This window comes from Lissotriton vulgaris, chromosome 3_1 (assembly GCF_964263255.1).
Source record: "Lissotriton vulgaris chromosome 3_1, aLisVul1.2, whole genome shotgun sequence".
Taxonomy (NCBI): domain Eukaryota; kingdom Metazoa; phylum Chordata; class Amphibia; order Caudata; family Salamandridae; genus Lissotriton; species Lissotriton vulgaris.
This window is the reverse complement of record NC_141689.1, coordinates 1,005,627,976-1,005,645,973: the sequence shown is the minus strand read 5'-3', so window position 1 is coordinate 1,005,645,973 and position 17,998 is coordinate 1,005,627,976.

Below are 17,998 nucleotides of genomic sequence, written 5' to 3'. Positions count from 1 at the left end.
CGCAACAAGCTGGCTTGAGGCGCTGCGTTGCATCTTCTGGTGTAAATGAGCCCCTAAATTGGATATTTTCAGGTCCTCAACTATGGAGGGCCTTAGGGGCAATGCAGAGGGCCTTAAAGCAATATATTTTTACAGGTAGCCAGTACAGCATTTGTAATATCTGGGATAATGACTGCCACATATCAATGCTAAGAAGAAGACGAGCAGCTGCATTTTGAAGAGTTTGTAGCTTATTCAGAAATTGCTATTGCACCTTAACATAATGAGTGTTGCAATAATCAATTTGTGATAGTACCAAATCAACTATCACTGTTTTTTGCAGATCAGATGAAATGCAAGGAAAAATGTTCTTCAACATTCCTAAGATATAGAAATATGAGACATTAAACTGATTGATATTGTCTTGAGAGAGCGCAAATTTGAATAAAAGTTATGTATAGGCCATATTTACAAGCACATTGTATAACGTAGGAATGAAATGTATATCGTAATGTGAAGTTGACATTTATAGCATATAGTTAACTGATGTAATCCAAAGAAATATAGAAAATGGAACTGTATTCACTTTAGGACATGTATTAGATTTAGAAGGCCCGTATACGTAGTGGGCTGATGTAGAAATGGTGTAGAAATGCTTACGAAATGTAGAACGTGCAAAGTAGAATTCATGTACGTGTGTAACCTTTAAACGGAGAAGCAGCGAGAAATGAAACGTGAAGAAATGTGTAGAACATGTATAAAACGATATAGAGAATGAGAATATAAAGTTATGCTTTACGTAGTCTATATTCTATGTACAATGTATTCACATATGTGTAACCGACTTTCGCTAAATACGAATATATATATAAATGTGTGTTAAGGGTTATACTGTGTAGAAGGCTTTTTGTAAGAATGTTAGAAAGGTTTAGGTCATTTGTGATTCTAACCTGACTGACCAAGGGTTAGCAGGAGCACAGTCCAATGTACATAATTTAGCGGACTTACAGGAGTCGTAAATAGCTTGATGTGGACGTGAGAGCCAAGAAGTCTAGCACTTGTTAGATTTAAGGTGACAATGCTGGACAAGGTTTATGGCCTGAACGTGATGAGAAGCGCTTAGAATTTGAAACTTGTTTTGAATGACCATTCACAGGACCTAGAAGGTCAAAGAATAGCGGTTGTAAGTTAAAGTCTTGTTTAAGTTCATATGACTTTTTGATCTGAAAGTGTCAGTTGAAGTCGCCAATAAGAAGATGAAGATGACATCTAAAGAAGAAAGGTCAACTTAACGGACGGCGAAAGAGATGAAGCAATGGAAGAAGCTAGAAGCTGACATCATCGGGGAAAGTCCGTGGTGGGCGTCAAGGGGCGTTCCACCCACACTGTGGTTGTGTATTTTAGGGACAGCACCCCGGGGATAAGATAGCGAAGAGCGATTAGCCAAGGCGATTAGCTCAGAACAGCTCAGAGAGAGAAGGGCGAAGGGTAGATGACTTGAGCAGATGCGCTGAGAGAGATCAGAGCGCAAGAGAGCAGTAGGCCGAGGACCCTTAGAAGAGCGGATGGGTAGGCAGAGAGGGTACTGCTTCTTAAAACTTAAGTTACCTTTAGAGGCTAAGAGAGTTTGAACTTCTTTGGGAGTCAAACTGCTGACACCTTTTTAGGTTAGGAACTGGCGAAGTAGGGATGTCACATAGCATAGAGTAGGGACAGATTTAACGTGATACTTTTCTCTTTCTGTAGATGACGCCAAGGAACCACTTCACATCGAAGCTTTAAATTGCTGATATTGGAATTGGATTTTGTATTCTTTTGTACACTTTGAGGTTTATCCTGCGAGGATTGTATTTGCATTCAAAATTAACTTTATATAAAACTTTTAAACTTTATCAGTTGTAAGTGGTTCTTCAGAGTGGCGTCAGTTAATGGGGTTTGTCTAACCTATGCGGGGGTTGTCTTTTACTCAATGACAGATACTATCGGTCCAAAATAGATGAATGAGATAAGTTATTAAATTGATCATAAATTGATATCAAAATCTCATTCCCCGCAGTTGATAGCAGAGTAATGATGGTTATCTTCTTGAGGAAGACGACCTAGGCCAGGTTTAGTTTACCCCAAGGTCCCTAGTCATCAACGACCAGAAGAAGAATTGCAGCCGAAGACGGTGCTGACGGTGCGACGAGAGAAAAGCAGCAGAGTCGGTCGAGAGTGAGTATAAGGGTCATGCGTTGTAAGATTGCGGTGTTTTATGTTGTTCCTGTATTGTAATGTCAAGCGGAGTTGAATGCCTGTAGTGTGATTGGGGGAAGGTTGTGAGCGCGCGCAACCGGATGAAATCTTAAGCTCCAGGGAAGGACTTAAGTGGTTCGGGTGTATCGAACACCCAGAGTAATTTGTCTACCATTGAAAGGGGGTCATGAGGTACCATTGATTTCCCGACAGACCGATGATAGGGGGAGCGTAAGAGTGAGTGAATGAGTAACGGACGCTGGTCGTACGTTTACTGTGTGTAAGTAACCTATCAGTTGAGGCGATCGTCTGACCGTAAGAGGGAAGACGTTTCGTCAGTTGAGGTAGCAATTACAGTTAGACTGTGGCCGTACAGTCAGAGAAAAGTGATCGCTTGGACGGAAGTAGTCATTTTTCAGTGTATGAATGAAAACGCATGCGAAATCGTGAGACGAATTGAGAAAGAAGGAGAACTGCTGCAGAGGGAACGAGTGACGTCAGCATAGAACCGAGCTGAGATTGTTTAGTTTGTCAGACGTCAGCGAAGAGTCGCACTGAGATAGGCCGATTAGCGAGAACCGCGTAGGGATTGGTTGGTTGGTTGTCATCGGGACGTAAACGAGGAAGAGTAAAAGGAAAATTGTAGATTATCGAAAATGAAGTGTTTTAAGAGTTTAAGAGCACTCTTTAGGAGAAATAGAAGAAACTTATATGCCGGAGAGGAAGCTCCACCAGAAGGCACACCAGCTTATTATATGGCAGTGAATGTAGGCTTGCACTCGATATTATGGATTTCCGAGTGGAATAAGCTGACTGAAGGGAGTAAGGAACTGACGTTTCCGAGATTCGGAACATTTAAGCTAGATGTGTTGAACGAACTAAAAGCGGTAATGCTTGCAACAAGACCTCTACCGAGGCCAACACAGTTCGAAGCACTTAGTGTATGGTTTAGAACAGCACATGAAAAGAGCGTAAAGAGGCGCCAAGAAAGAGTGAGACGATCAGTAAAGGCAGTACAGGATGCCAAATGGGACGATGAAGCCAAAAAATGGAGAGTACAAAAGATAGAAGCAGATAAACTGTACCCGATGCTAGAAGTTACGGGAGAAAGGAAACCTCTAGAGGAAGAAGAGGAAAGCGAGACAGAAGAGGATTTGATAGAGAGGCTATTGACAGATAGACCACCTCCGTACAGCGGAGGGGCCGCAAGTCCTATATTACCACAAGAGGACGGAGCTAGATGGGGGGAATACAAATCGATCCCAGTAACAGAGTGGGATGCCAAGAAAGAGGAGGAAGTACCTCAATCTAGTTCCGAACAGAGAGTAGTGGGAAGAGTAGTGGTCCAGAAGGTGCCAGAGACGCAACATGCAAGGTCCTACCAAATGCCAGACGCTTTACAAGTACCGGTTACCATAGGCCCTATTGTGTCAATCTACAACCCAGAAGGGGTCCAGCAGGAGGAACAGGCACGATGGGACAGGGAAAGGGCAGAGATGGAGAATAGGGATACCATGATGAATCCTCAGAGACAGATATTAGCACCGATGAGTCGGAGTACCCCATTAGATGCAGCAACAGGTCCCTGGGTAGAACAAGGGCGCCAAAGAGGGCCAATGGACTTAAGGGGACCAAAACCGAAATCCCATAAGGAATTAAGGGAATATCTGAAAGAATGGGATACTGCTGAAGAGACTCGGAATAAAAGTTTAGAAATAGGAGCAGAGTGGAGAGACCAGTATAACCAGATCCTCTCTCATTGTGGAGCTGGCGAAAGCAGCCCGGAGTGGGAGAGAGGGAGTCAGGAAAGCAGAGGAATTAATTGTCCTACTATCAGCGGCAATAGGCAAATGTGCGACGACAGGAGTACAGGGTGTGGCGAAGTGCCTCGCGTCACCTTTAGTGAAGGGGAACGAAGGACGCAGGAGTACCGTAATACTTTCAGATGCACTCACCATACCCCGGGTGAAACGGTGCAACATTGGAATCACGGGAACATGGAGAGTCGTGAAGGGTCTCGCCATGCATCCGGTGAGCGCGAGCGAAGTCATGAGAATATAGGGAGTCGCGAAACGTCTCGCCATACTTCTGGTGATCAGGATCGTGATCGCGGGAGCATGGGGAGCCATGAAGGAACTTATCGTTTATTGAGCGACACCAGACAGCAAGCGAGTTACAGTGGTTTTGAACAGAACGGTGGATCCTATCTCGTATCTGGAGAAACCGAGCCGAAAAGACGCAATGTAGGGATGGGGGATGGAGTAATGTTCCACCACACCCCACGGGAAGATGGAAAGGCTTGGGATCTAGAGAGGTGGGAACAAAGGGATGGAAAGAAAACTCCTCATAACTCACCTGTGTTCAGGCGTAGGACGCATAGTGGAGGTGAGAGGGGGATGAGCGAACCACCTAGGACTGACATACTGAGAGCTGAAATAAAAGCAAGACGGATTGATGTAATGAGCTTGAAGTCAGACTTGGATGAAATAATTGACGGCACAGTGGCAATAGAGAGGTTAGAATTGTACGCGCCAGATGAAATACTGTTTTTATCAAAGGATGTTACTCGGAAAGCAAGGGCAGCTCATGAAAAACTATCTGAATTAGCGGAAAAGTATATGATAGACATGTCACGAACCAAAGCTTTACAGCCCAATCATAGGCTAAATTGCACAGACCTAGATTTGGATGAACGTAGAACGATTGGACTAAGAGTACACATAAGGGAACTAGTCATGTGTATTAGAATATGGAGAGATCTGGATAGATGGGAGGAAAAATGGTCTAAGAAGGGATCTGTCAGAAGAAGTACAATTGTGAAGTCCCAGGACACAGACCTAATGCGAATGGAAGCTTTCCCTTTGCGAGAAATCACGAACGGAAACTACGTTCACGTACCCTGGAGTAGGGGGGATTTGGCGGCATTTACCAATTCCTTCCCAAAGCTTAGAGAAAATCCCGTTGAGTGGTACAAGCAGGTAGAGAGGTTCGTGAAGATCTCTAAGGTACTGTGGATCGATTTGAACACATTGTTCGATATCGTAGTACCCGGAGATTTGTGGACGGCATGCAAACTTAGTGTTGAATGGCCTACTTGCGAGCCTCCGAGAGATAACCGGACAAATGGTCCATCAGATAGAGTCATGGAGAAATACGAAAGAGTAATAACATGGCTAAAGGAGAAAGTGCCAGTACAAGACATAGACTGGGTTAAGATAGATCGAACAACTCAGGAGCCCAAAGAGACAGTTCACGAGTTCTATGAGAGGCTACTGAAAGCATTTAAACAATACAGTGGATTGGATGTAATGGATCCTAAGGACATAGGACAGTTTGTGTCGAAGTTTGTTTTAGGATTAAGACCAGACATAAGCCTGATGATACAACAGCATCTAATCTGTTGGCAGAACAAACCTTTAGATGAGATTCTGAGGTATGCAAGGTACTGTAGCGATGAAATAGATTCGAAGGCAAAGAAACTCAAGGAAAAATTAATGCTGGTACAAATGCAAGCAGCTGGAAAGGGTGGACAGCGGCAACAGGGAACAGGAACGCAAGCAAAGAAACAGAATAATCAGAGCAGAGATGAGGAGGAAAGACCGAGACCAAGAATGGATATCGCGACACTGAAAAAGACAACGAGGTGTCATCAGTGTAACGAAGTGGGACATTGGAGACGCGAGTGTCCTTACAATGTTGAGTCAGGGGAATTAGAACAAGAGGAGGAAGAGGTACAGAACAACGTGGTTAAGGGAGCAGCAGTCCCGAAGGGAAAGTTTATCAAAGGGGGGACTCAGACTCCTCGAGCCCCGTTTCCTCAACCGCCTCGCATCACAAACGGAGGGAAAACCTATAGACAAATGCCATTGTTTGTAGGAGGAGAGGAATGCTATTACGTTGATCCTCTTACAGGGCAACGAGTAAACAGGGAGGAAGACTGTACTCTAGGAGCAGCCCTGGAAGTAGATCAGAGAGGACCATACGTAGAGGCTGAAGTAGCTGGATGTCCTACAACCTTTTTGGTGGATACGGGGGCCACTCGATCCACGCTGAGATCGGCGGTAGTCCCAGGTCTGCCAATATCGGGAGAGACGATTCAGGTGGTAGGAGTCGCAAACAAGAGGATGACTAATCCTTTGACAGAACCAGTGTCGGTGAAGATAGGGAATTACAGTGACGAACATCAGTTTGTGATCTGTGATTCTAGCCCTGTGTGTTTGCTAGGAAGAGATCTATTATGCAAACTGAATTGCACAATACATTGCACACCTGAAGGAGTAGAAGTACAGACCAATGATGAAGATGTCGATTTTAAAGTTGTAAACTCGCAAGAGTGCGTGGAACTATATCCTACCTTAACAGTGGAAGAACTTCCACAGGATTTGAGGGAGAAAGTGTCAGCTGAAGTGTGGGATTTTACTGGAGAAGAAATAGGACTGATCAAAGGAGTAGAACCAGTAAAAATCTTGGTAAGACCCAATGCTGAGTATCCAAGAACCCCGCAATACAAGTTGACTCCAGAGATGATTGCAGGAATAAAGCCTGTGATCGAATCCATGATTAAACAGGGAATACTGAAGGAGATCGTGGGAAGTCCATGTAACTCCCCGATTATGGGTTTGCAGAAGCCTAGTGGAAAATACAGAATAGTACAGGATCTTCGAAAGATTAATAATATTGTTGTCTCATGTTGTCCAGTGGTACCGAATCCATCAGTGATATTATTTCAGATACCGTTCCAAGCTGAATGGTTTACCGTGATAGATTTGTGCCAGGCTTTCTTTTCGATTCCTTTAGATGAAGAGAGCCAGTATCTTTTCGCTTTTAAGCTGGAAGATCGCGTCTTAACATGGTGTTGTATCCCTCAGGGGTATACAGAAAGCCCATCGATCTTTAACCAGTTATTAAAACGAAATCTTGAAAGTCTAGTACTGCCCAAGAATTCGGTTCTAGTCCAGTACATAGACGACCTCCTAGTTGCGTCAGAAACTGAGGAAGCTTGCAGAGAAGACACCATAACCTTGTTAAATCACTTGGCCGAGAATGGACACAAGGTGTCTCCAAGTAAATTGCAGTATTGTATGACTGAGGTGCAATACTTGGGCCATAGGATTGAAAAGGGAAAGCGGAAGGTGTCTCCAGACAGAATAGAGGCGATCATGAAAATGAACGCGCCTACAACACAAAGAGAAGTCAGGATGTTTCTAGGTATGGTCGGTTATTGTCGGCAGTGGATAGCCAACTTCTCACTGAAGGCAAAACCTTTATTACAACTGACGCACAAAGGAGTAAGTGATCCGGTACCATGGGACAAGGATTGTTTGATGGCGTTTTTGCAGCTGAGGGAGGACTTATGTCGTGCCCCGGCTTTAGGAATGCCTGATTACACAAAACCATTTTTGCTTTACTGCTGCGAAAGAGAGGGATGCGCTTTAGCAGTTTTAGCTCAGATCCACGGAGATGCGCGTAGACCAGTGGCGTATTTCTCGGCTACATTAGATCCAGTAGCCGCAGCGTTGCCCGGATGTCTCAAATCCGTAGCTGCAACGGGTGTCAGCATTGAACGTTCTGAAAGCGTAGTTATGGGTCATCAGTTAGTTGTGTATGTACCTCATTCTGTAGAATTGTTAATGACCAGGACTAAGACTCAGCATCTGACAAATAGCAGGCTCACACGCTACGAGCAAGTCATACTGGCTGCCGAGAATGTGACCCTAAAAAGATGCTCCGTCTTGAATCCTGCAACTTTGATGCCACTTCCAAATGAGATTGACGACGAAATTTGTACAGATCATGACTGCCTTGATGTGACTGAACTATGCACCAAACCGAGACCCGATATTGTGGATGAGCCATTGACTGACCCCGATGACATTTTCTTTGTTGATGGTTCATGTGTAAGAGACAATATCGGTCAGCTGAGAGCAGCTTATGCAGTTTGCACAATTACGAGAGTAATAGAAGCCGCTTGCCTGGAAGGAGTACACTCCGCTCAGGTAGCTGAAATTGTTGCTTTGACTCGTGCTTGCTTAGCGGGCGACAAACTTCGAGTCACCATATACACCGATAGCCAGTATGGTTTCGGGGTAGTTCACGATTACGGGCAGCTATGGTCTCAAAGAGGTTACATGACCTCCTCGGGTTCTCCCATTAGGAATGGAGAATTCGTGAGACTTTTGTTAGAGGCATTGCAAGGCCCAACAGCTATAGCAGTGGTCAAATGCGCAGCGCATACGAAGAACATTGACTTTGTTTCACTAGGTAACCGCTATGCTGATGAAGTAGCGCGTTACTGCACAGAACAGGGATATTCTCACACTGATGTAAAAGTGGGGGGAATCCAAGAAAGAACTGAATTGACAATGTTGTTGGATACTGTAGATACGTGGGATGAATTAAGAAGTGTTCAGGAAAATGCACCAGATGACGAGAAAAGAGTTGGGAAACAGCGGGTTGTTCCAGAAGCGAGATGAATTTCTGGATCTCCGCCGATGGGAGAGCAGTTTTACCAAATGAACTTGTTAGTCCAATGGCAAGGAAATTGCATGGATCAGCACACATAGGAAGAGATGCTATGGTGAGAGTATTCAGACAAACGTGGTTTAATCCCAAATTTAGAGTAGCGGCAGAAGCAGTGTGTCAGAGATGTACGATCTGTCAGCAACTAAATGTGGGCAAGAGAACACCAGTTACATTGAGTCATATTGGGAGGTCTGGGGGGCCTTTCAATAGAATGCAGCTTGATTTTATAGAAATGCCTAAATGCAATAGACTCAGATACGTTTTAGTGATTGTTTGCATATTTTCTAGATGGGTTGAGGCTTACCCTACACGTAGGTGCGATACACTTACAGTAGCCAAATTGTTACTTAGGGAGTTAATACCGAGGTTTGGGGTGCCATCCTCTTTGGAATCGGACAGAGGAACTCATTTTAACAGCGAAATAGTGAAGATGCTATGTTCAGCTTTGAGTATCGATCAGAAGTTACACTGCAGCTATCGACCAGAAGCTTCAGGGATTGTAGAGCAAATCAACAGCACGATAAAGTCCAGACTTGCCAAAGTCTGTTCAGCAACATCCCTGAGTTGGCCAGACGCACTTCCAGTGGTTCTTATGAGCATACGTAGCACACCAGATAGAAAAACAGGTCTCTCTCCACATGAAGTGCTAATGGGGAGAGCTATGAGATTGCCATCGGTTCCGACTGCAGCTCTAGTGAACATCACAGACGATTTGATCTTGGACTACTGTAAGGGACTATCTGATGCCGTTAATTCTGTGTCCCTCCAGGTCCAGGCTGCAGAGGTTCCATCAGCACAAGATTTGTGCCATGACCTGAGTCCGGGGGACTGGGTCCTGGTGAAGAAGCATGTCAGGAAGAACTGCTTAGACGTGCGCTGGAGAGGACCGTTTCAAGTTATACTAGTGACAAATACTGCGGTAAAGTGTGGAGGTCTGCCGAACTGGATACATGCCTCACACACCCGAAGAGTGCCAACACCTCTAGAAGAAACAGCTCCTCTCTCGGATGAGAATCCAGCGGAAAGCGGAGAAGCCATAGAGGGGGAAAGCCAAGCTGTGGAGGTGATCGAAGAAACTGAAACTGTGTTGGAACAGGTCGACGAAGGTCAGGATATCAGTGAGACCGAAGTCGCCTCAGGAGAAGAAAGTAATTGGGAGTCCGACACAGATATTGAACAAACTGAGAGTGACCAAGAGACTGGTCCAAGAACAAGGAGCAGGAGGACAAAGAGAGACGAAGCCAGTTGGCCGGAGAGAAGGAAAGGGCCAAGCTCGGAAGAAAAGCAAGAAAGAACTCTTGTTCCGATTGCAGAAGAATCAGACCAGGAGGAGGAAACTACAGACTCAGGAACTGAAAGTCCAAGAAGATCGAGGAGGGTACGTGTGCCCTGCAGAAGGTACGCCACCCCAGAGTGGACTTATCTAGCAGATGTCTTGGGGACAGAAATCTGGGAGAGTGAAGAAAGTGAAAGTAATCGATCACGATCCATTTGTGGCAGTGGAGATATGGATGTTGACGCCTGGACTCGAGACTGAGGGATTACTGACTTTCACACTTCCCATACCCCCATATTTGAGTCAAATTCAAGATCTAGTGCTAAATAGATTACAATTTCCAACTTTTGGCCAGCAAATGCCAGAAGAAGAAGAAAAAGTCATTCGTTTTGAATTATTAGAAATTGTTGTGAAAGCTGCAGGTCCGAGAATAATTGTTGATGCGTAAAAGACTTTTGTATATAAGCTATAAAGAAGAAGGTAACCTAGCACCGAGTGGAAAGAAGAATAAAATTAGGGATTACATTTAGAGGACGGAGAAGGGTTAGGGTTGTCTGTTGCTAAAGAGAAAAAGGCATTGTTGCGAAAAAGAGACTTTGTTGATAAAGAGCACTTTACAGACTGAGAAAGCAAATAAAGTGAACAAAGGCTGGAAGAAAAACTTTTAGCAAAAGAAGGAGCTACGCTGTTTGATAACATGGAGAACGGCAACCCAAACCGAAAAGCTAGATGCATAGTAGGTACACTAATAGCAGTAGTAATTTTCCTCATAATTACAGTAGTGACAATATCATACATAATAGGACATGAAACTGATAAAGAAACAGCAGATGTAAAGCCTGTAACGACTTTGAGACCTGCTCTTGTTGGGAAAAAGGAGGAGAGCAATGTCATCCGTGAAAAGACGTTACTAGCAGATGAAGCTCGTAGGTTACACGTAGACGAGTCACAGGGAAACTTTAGGTCAAACGCATATGCCAAATTATTGTATGAGTATATCGATGCTATGGAGGCCAAAGATTGCTATGTTTGTATGCAATTGCCGGCTTCTGTAGATGAAGGCATTAGATATCATCATCTCTCATTGACTTATGGGATAACATGTAGTTTACTGCTTAGTATATTTTATGGTAGAGAAGGATTTGAGTACTACTTTTCAAATTATGATTCGGTACTGCCGGAAGTTCCGAATTATAAGCAAATGAATAAGTGGGACTATTACAAAAAGGAGGATAGACTAGCTAAATTCTTTCTTCCTTGGGATACATTAGATACTTCATATGCACGCAGAAATAATCTAACTTGCAAAGTGTCAGAAATAGAGAAAAGGTTTATAGGACAAGTCGATGACAGATACAGAAGGCAGAAGATTCTGAAAATGTCAGGACAATGGAAAACTGATTGGACCGAAGAAGAGAAGGCACATAAAAAGAAGGGTAGCAATGGTCCAATAGCATTGGATAGAACGCAGAAAGGAAAGTTATGTTTAACTCGAAGCAAGACATATTATGAGAGTGTATTCGTAGGTGAAGTGAATTGTGAACATGCTTTTAGATTAGAGTACTATACGAAAGATTTTATGAAAGAGATGCAAGTTATTCCGAATGTATATTTTGTATGTGGAAGAAATGCTTATGTAAAACTACCGGACAATTGGTATGGTTCGTGTTACTTGGCAATTGTCTTCCCCAAAATATATCATGCAAAGGATGTAGCGATAATAGAAGGAAAGGCTTCGAGGAGAGCGAAAAGGGAAGTAGGAGATGCAGAAGTAGTAGGAGATGTATTTGGAGCAATGTTTCCTATGTTAGGTTTAATACTTAACGACGTTAAGATCAGGAGACTGGCTACAGTTGTAGATAGATTATCTACAAGTACTGCAAGGTCATTAATGTTGGTAGAAGGTGAGATGCAGTCGATTAGAGCAATGGTTCTTCAGAACCGACTTGCTTTAGATGTACTACTAGCAAAAGAAGGCGGAGTTTGTAAGGCTTTGAAGGTTCAGGAATGTTGTACTTATATTCCTGATAATTCAAAACCACTTGAGAAAGTCATACAGAATATTACACAGATTCATCAAGAAATCGAAGATTTATCAAAAATAAACGTTTGGGAAAAAGTCGGTCATGGAGTAGGAAAGGTTGGGAGTTGGTTTGCCAACCTTGGGAAAAGCATAGTATGGTACATAATAAAGCCTGTATTGATAGTATTAATTTGTATAATCACATTGTTAGGTTTAGTAAAATTGTATAAATGGTATAGGTCGAACCGGTTACAAAGATCCATGAGAGAGCAAGAAAGAAGATTAGCTGCTTTACAAGATCAACAGTACAAAAGTTTAAGAGCTCTCGAAACGATGAAAAGAGGGAATATTGTAACTAGTCCTGTTTAGAGATATTATTCAAATTGCATTTAGTGATGACTCCTAGAAGTCATCAAAGGGGGGACTGAGAGAGCGCAAATTTGAATAAAAGTTATGTATAGGCCATATTTACAAGCACATTGTATAACGTAGGAATGAAATGTATATCGTAATGTGAAGTTGACATTTATAGCATATAGTTAACTGATGTAATCCAAAGAAATATAGAAAATGGAACTGTATTCACTTTAGGACATGTATTAGATTTAGAAGGCCCGTATACGTAGTGGGCTGATGTAGAAATGGTGTAGAAATGCTTACGAAATGTAGAACGTGCAAAGTAGAATTCATGTACGTGTGTAACCTTTAAACGGAGAAGCAGCGAGAAATGAAACGTGAAGAAATGTGTAGAACATGTATAAAACGATATAGAGAATGAGAATATAAAGTTATGCTTTACGTAGTCTATATTCTATGTACAATGTATTCACATATGTGTAACCGACTTTCGCTAAATACGAATATATATATAAATGTGTGTTAAGGGTTATACTGTGTAGAAGGCTTTTTGTAAGAATGTTAGAAAGGTTTAGGTCATTTGTGATTCTAACCTGACTGACCAAGGGTTAGCAGGAGCACAGTCCAATGTATATAATTTAGCGGACTTACAGGAGTCGTAAATAGCTTGATGTGGACGTGAGAGCCAAGAAGTCTAGCACTTGTTAGATTTAAGGTGACAATGCTGGACAAGGTTTATGGCCTGAACGTGATGAGAAGCGCTTAGAATTTGAAACTTGTTTTGAATGACCATTCACAGGACCTAGAAGGTCAAAGAATAGCGGTTGTAAGTTAAAGTCTTGTTTAAGTTCATATGACTTTTTGATCTGAAAGTGTCAGTTGAAGTCGCCAATAAGAAGATGAAGATGACATCTAAAGAAGAAAGGTCAACTTAACGGACGGCGAAAGAGATGAAGCAATGGAAGAAGCTAGAAGCTGACATCATCGGGGAAAGTCCGTGGTGGGCGTCAAGGGGCGTTCCACCCACACTGTGGTTGTGTATTTTAGGGACAGCACCCCGGGGATAAGATTGCGAAGAGCGATTAGCCAAGGCGATTAGCTCAGAACAGCTCAGAGAGAGAAGGGCGAAGGGTAGATGACTTGAGCAGATGCGCTGAGAGAGATCAGAGCGCAAGAGAGCAGTAGGCCGAGGACCCTTAGAAGAGCGGATGGGTAGGCAGAGAGGGTACTGCTTCTTAAAACTTAAGTTACCTTTAGAGGCTAAGAGAGTTTGAACTTCTTTGGGAGTCAAACTGCTGACACCTTTTTAGGTTAGGAACTGGCGAAGTAGGGATGTCACATAGCATAGAGTAGGGACAGATTTAACGTGATACTTTTCTCTTTCTGTAGATGACGCCAAGGAACCACTTCACATCGAAGCTTTAAATTGCTGATATTGGAATTGGATTTTGTATTCTTTTGTACACTTTGAGGTTTATCCTGCGAGGATTGTATTTGCATTCAAAATTAACTTTATATAAAACTTTTAAACTTTATCAGTTGTAAGTGGTTCTTCAGAGTGGCGTCAGTTAATGGGGTTTGTCTAACCTATGCGGGGGTTGTCTTTTACTCAATGACAGATACTATCGGTCCAAAATAGATGAATGAGATAAGTTATTAAATTGATCATAAATTGATATCAAAATCTCATTCCCCGCAGTCTGAAACAGTAAATTCAATATCAAAAAGCTCTCCTAAATGTTTTAACTTTCTAAAAGTGCCTAAATCATGTTGCCATAAAAAGGAGGTCCAGAAGGAGGGATCATAACCAAACAGAAGGACTTCCATTTTTTCATCGTTCAGTTTAAGGCAATTGTTTTTCATCTATTTTCCAATTTCCTTCATACAATTAAGAAACCTATTGATTGCCTCCTGTTTGTTGCTTGAGATAGACTCAACACATCGGGTATCATCCGCATATGAAATTACTAAACACTCAAAATAGAGAATAAGTTTAGCTAGAGGTGTAACATAAAGATTAAATAATGTGGGACTAAGTGATGATCCCTGAGTATCTAGACAAGGAAAAAAGGATTGAAAACAAAAGTTTTTCAAAGTGACAAACTGCTCTCTGTCAGAGAAAAAGAGTATCAAATGTTGCTGACAAATCCAGCAAGATGAGTGCTGCCTTACGCCTTCCATCAGCTATTAATCTGATCTCTTTTGTCGCAACAACTAAAGCACACTCAGTACTCTGTCTGCCTCTAAAAATAAACTAGGAAGAACCCAGCCATTTGTTGTTGTCTAAGAAAGCAGTAAGTTCTATATGCATAGCTTCCACAAGTATTTTTGCTAGCAAGGGCAATCGGGAAATCGGGCAGGACAATAGCTGTTTTAATCAAGTGCAGCACAGGGGCATTTTTCCATGGTCTAGGAAAATGTCATGACCGAAAAATGCTGATTATCATCTCAGGAGGATGTATAACTACGGTCTCTGGTGCTAACTGCAGACTTCTAGAGAGGCAAGGACTTGACAGAGCACCTGACTTCATTGAGCCAACTAAGTTTAACACCTGCTCCACTGTTAGAGGGGTACATTCTCTTAAAATGTCGTTGCTGTTGTTAGGAACTTCACATTTCATCGACCCGAATATTTCAGTTACAGAAAGTTTGATTCAAGCACATACTTTTGTTATTAGTTAAATAAGCAATAACATTATCCATTACAATTTTTTTTAGCGATTTGATCTTTGCCAATATTATGTAGATTTTTCTGCCAGAATCATGGCTTTTATACTCCATAATACACTAGTTATATTTACATCTCTCGCATGGGTCATAATGTTTGCATCATTAGTGCTCCTGGCTGCAGCACAGTTGTTTCCGAGATCTTAATTTATCCGAGTACCAAGGAGCTGAAGATTTAGGTCTATGGTTCTTTCGTGCTTTTATTGTATAGGGGCCAACAGGTCAACAGTATTACTAGTCCAATCTGTGAAATTAGAAGGGGCCTGGGCGAAAACATGCTCTGGTTGAGGCTCGGTTTTCGATGGTATCACATTAAGCATGCCTGCTTTAATCTTATTCCATATATTTAAAGAAAAAGGGGTGACCCTGTGTCCCTCAGAACCTGGGTAATCAATGGTTAATAAAACATTTGTGGAAAATGGCCTGTAAAATAAAAACTGTGTATATATGTATATATTGATTGTATAGATTTGTATCTCACTGTACATAGATAGGAAACCTCTCACCACTTGAGCACTATTCACCATTGTCACCTCGTTGCACAATAATTCACCTTGACAGTCTTTTGCACTCATGAAATAACTGAATGACTTTAATTCATATAAACATGAAAATGCAATGAACAAGACCTCGAGTCATTTATTATGAGGGTCTGAATTGTGTTGTCACAAGAGGGAGTTCTTCTGACATAATAAGAATATTGTATAAATCACTCTTGGTTTTCACCCGACAGAACCACTTGTTAATCTTATTCCAGGCACGAAATGAATACATTTGCCCAGAGAAAGAATCTGTCAAAGCTTTATTTGAAATCTTAAGTTTAAAAATGACTGCTTTATGGTTCGACCCACAAAGTGGTAATGTTGTATCAAAATTAAGAAATGTGTTATTTGAAAAAATACAATCAGGTGTATGACCTGATGAATGATTAGCATCACAAAACCAAGACGGCCAAAACTGAACATATTATCCATCCAGTGCTCAGTAGCCTTATCATCAGATGATTCCTAAATTTAAATTAAAATGTCCTAATATTGCAAAATTAGATAAGCTTAAACATGATTCCAATAGCACATTAACTGCCTGCACAAATTCCATTCTTGGATCCTGTGGGTGATAGATTAACATACCATTAAATGAATAACCCTTAGATGGATCAATTTTAAAGGAAATTGCCTTGCAGAATGAGGAAGCCCCTGGCTGAAAGGTAGCCTGCAGGTAATAACGGCAAATAACCACTAGACCACCACTGTGTTTATGCATTTGCCCATGTCTAAAGATGGAATAACCTGTAGGAATGTCCAGAACCAAGTCAGGACCTGAGGCAGGGTCATCCCACGTTTCAGTGACAAACACTATCACTGGCAAATATTTATCAATAAAGTAAAAAAAAAAAACGTTGTTGTTAATTAGGGACCTAGCGTTCATAAGAACGCAAGTTGAGTGACTATCTGCTCCTGTGGCTTCTACACTGGCGGCATCTAATGTTGTGTCACATGTGGAAAGATCTGCATTAACCCTGTTGCCATCTATAGTGAAATTGCAGCTGTTACATGTTACTTTGTCATCACCAATTGCAACACTTTGATCCATTGGATTGCATAAAGTTTCCTTACCTACTTTGTTGATGGAAAGTCAATCCTTTTTAAAGTGATAGCTGAGCGGCACCAGAACAGGGGTTGCAGTACTAGACTGACTGAACGGGCACCCTGTATCCCAGTCTGTAGTGACTCCAAAGGTCGGCTACCTGACCTCCTGTTCTGAGATGCAAGGACGACCTTAAAAGCTCCAGAGCCCTCTCTGCTTCCTCCGGGTTGACCTGTTGCCTGGATCTGAAACGGGACCTGTAACTGGAACTAACAGAGTTCTGCTGACCTCCGCTGGAGTGTGTTCCTGATGTCCAAGAGATGGTTGTATGACGTTAGCATGCATACTATTACCACGCATACCTTTACAACGCGGTATTTACAACGAATACCGTTACAACGCATAGCGCTTAGAGGTGCTGGATAGTGGTAAGTATAATTTTATATTCCAACTCCAGTCCCCGTGGACACTAGGGAAGGTGTTGGATATAAAATTAAACGTATTCCCAATCCTAGAGCGCCCCCCAGCGCAATGCGTTGTAATGGTATGCGTGGTAATGCCTGCATTGTAATGGTAGTGCGTTGTAAAAAATGCGTGCTAAATGTTGTATACCCCAAGAGATTCCCCTCAGCTCCTGGACTCTTGGTGAGTCATCAGTTGAGCTCCTTCTTGTAGAAAGCAAGATATCCTGAAGTTTTGGGCTCTTCGCGATTGCAAACAGGCCTATTTGTGCCAAGACCTTGCCACCTTCGCCAACCAACAATGCTCAACTCTTCACACTACAGCAACCGACAATGACAACTGTCGACGCTAGATCTGCACTTCATGTTACAGAATCAACATCCCGCGAGGACCACCAACATGAATCTCCAGCAATGACTGTCCACTACACCGACAGGATCTGTGCCCTACAGCCATGACCGTCTGCGAAACCCCACCTGCTCTTCGACCATCCACAACACTCTCCTTGCTCCTCGCAGCCTCCTTCACTGCGAACTGGACACTTCACACTAGACTTTGGAAGGTACATCTTTTAATGGGACTAACCTGGTCGCTATGTCCACTGTGCTCCATCAAGGTTGGCCTGTGACTTTCACCCAATCTCACATGACCTGAAAACTGCGGGATGCGCTTTGTGCTTTTATGCCCCTATACCTACCTTAACTCTTTAAAATTACATATCTTCTCTACTGATTGGATTTTTGCTGTTTTAGTGTCAAAGATTTTACAAAATGTTACTTTATTTCTCTAAATTGGTATGGAAGATTCTTTTGTTGCGTTTTCACATAATT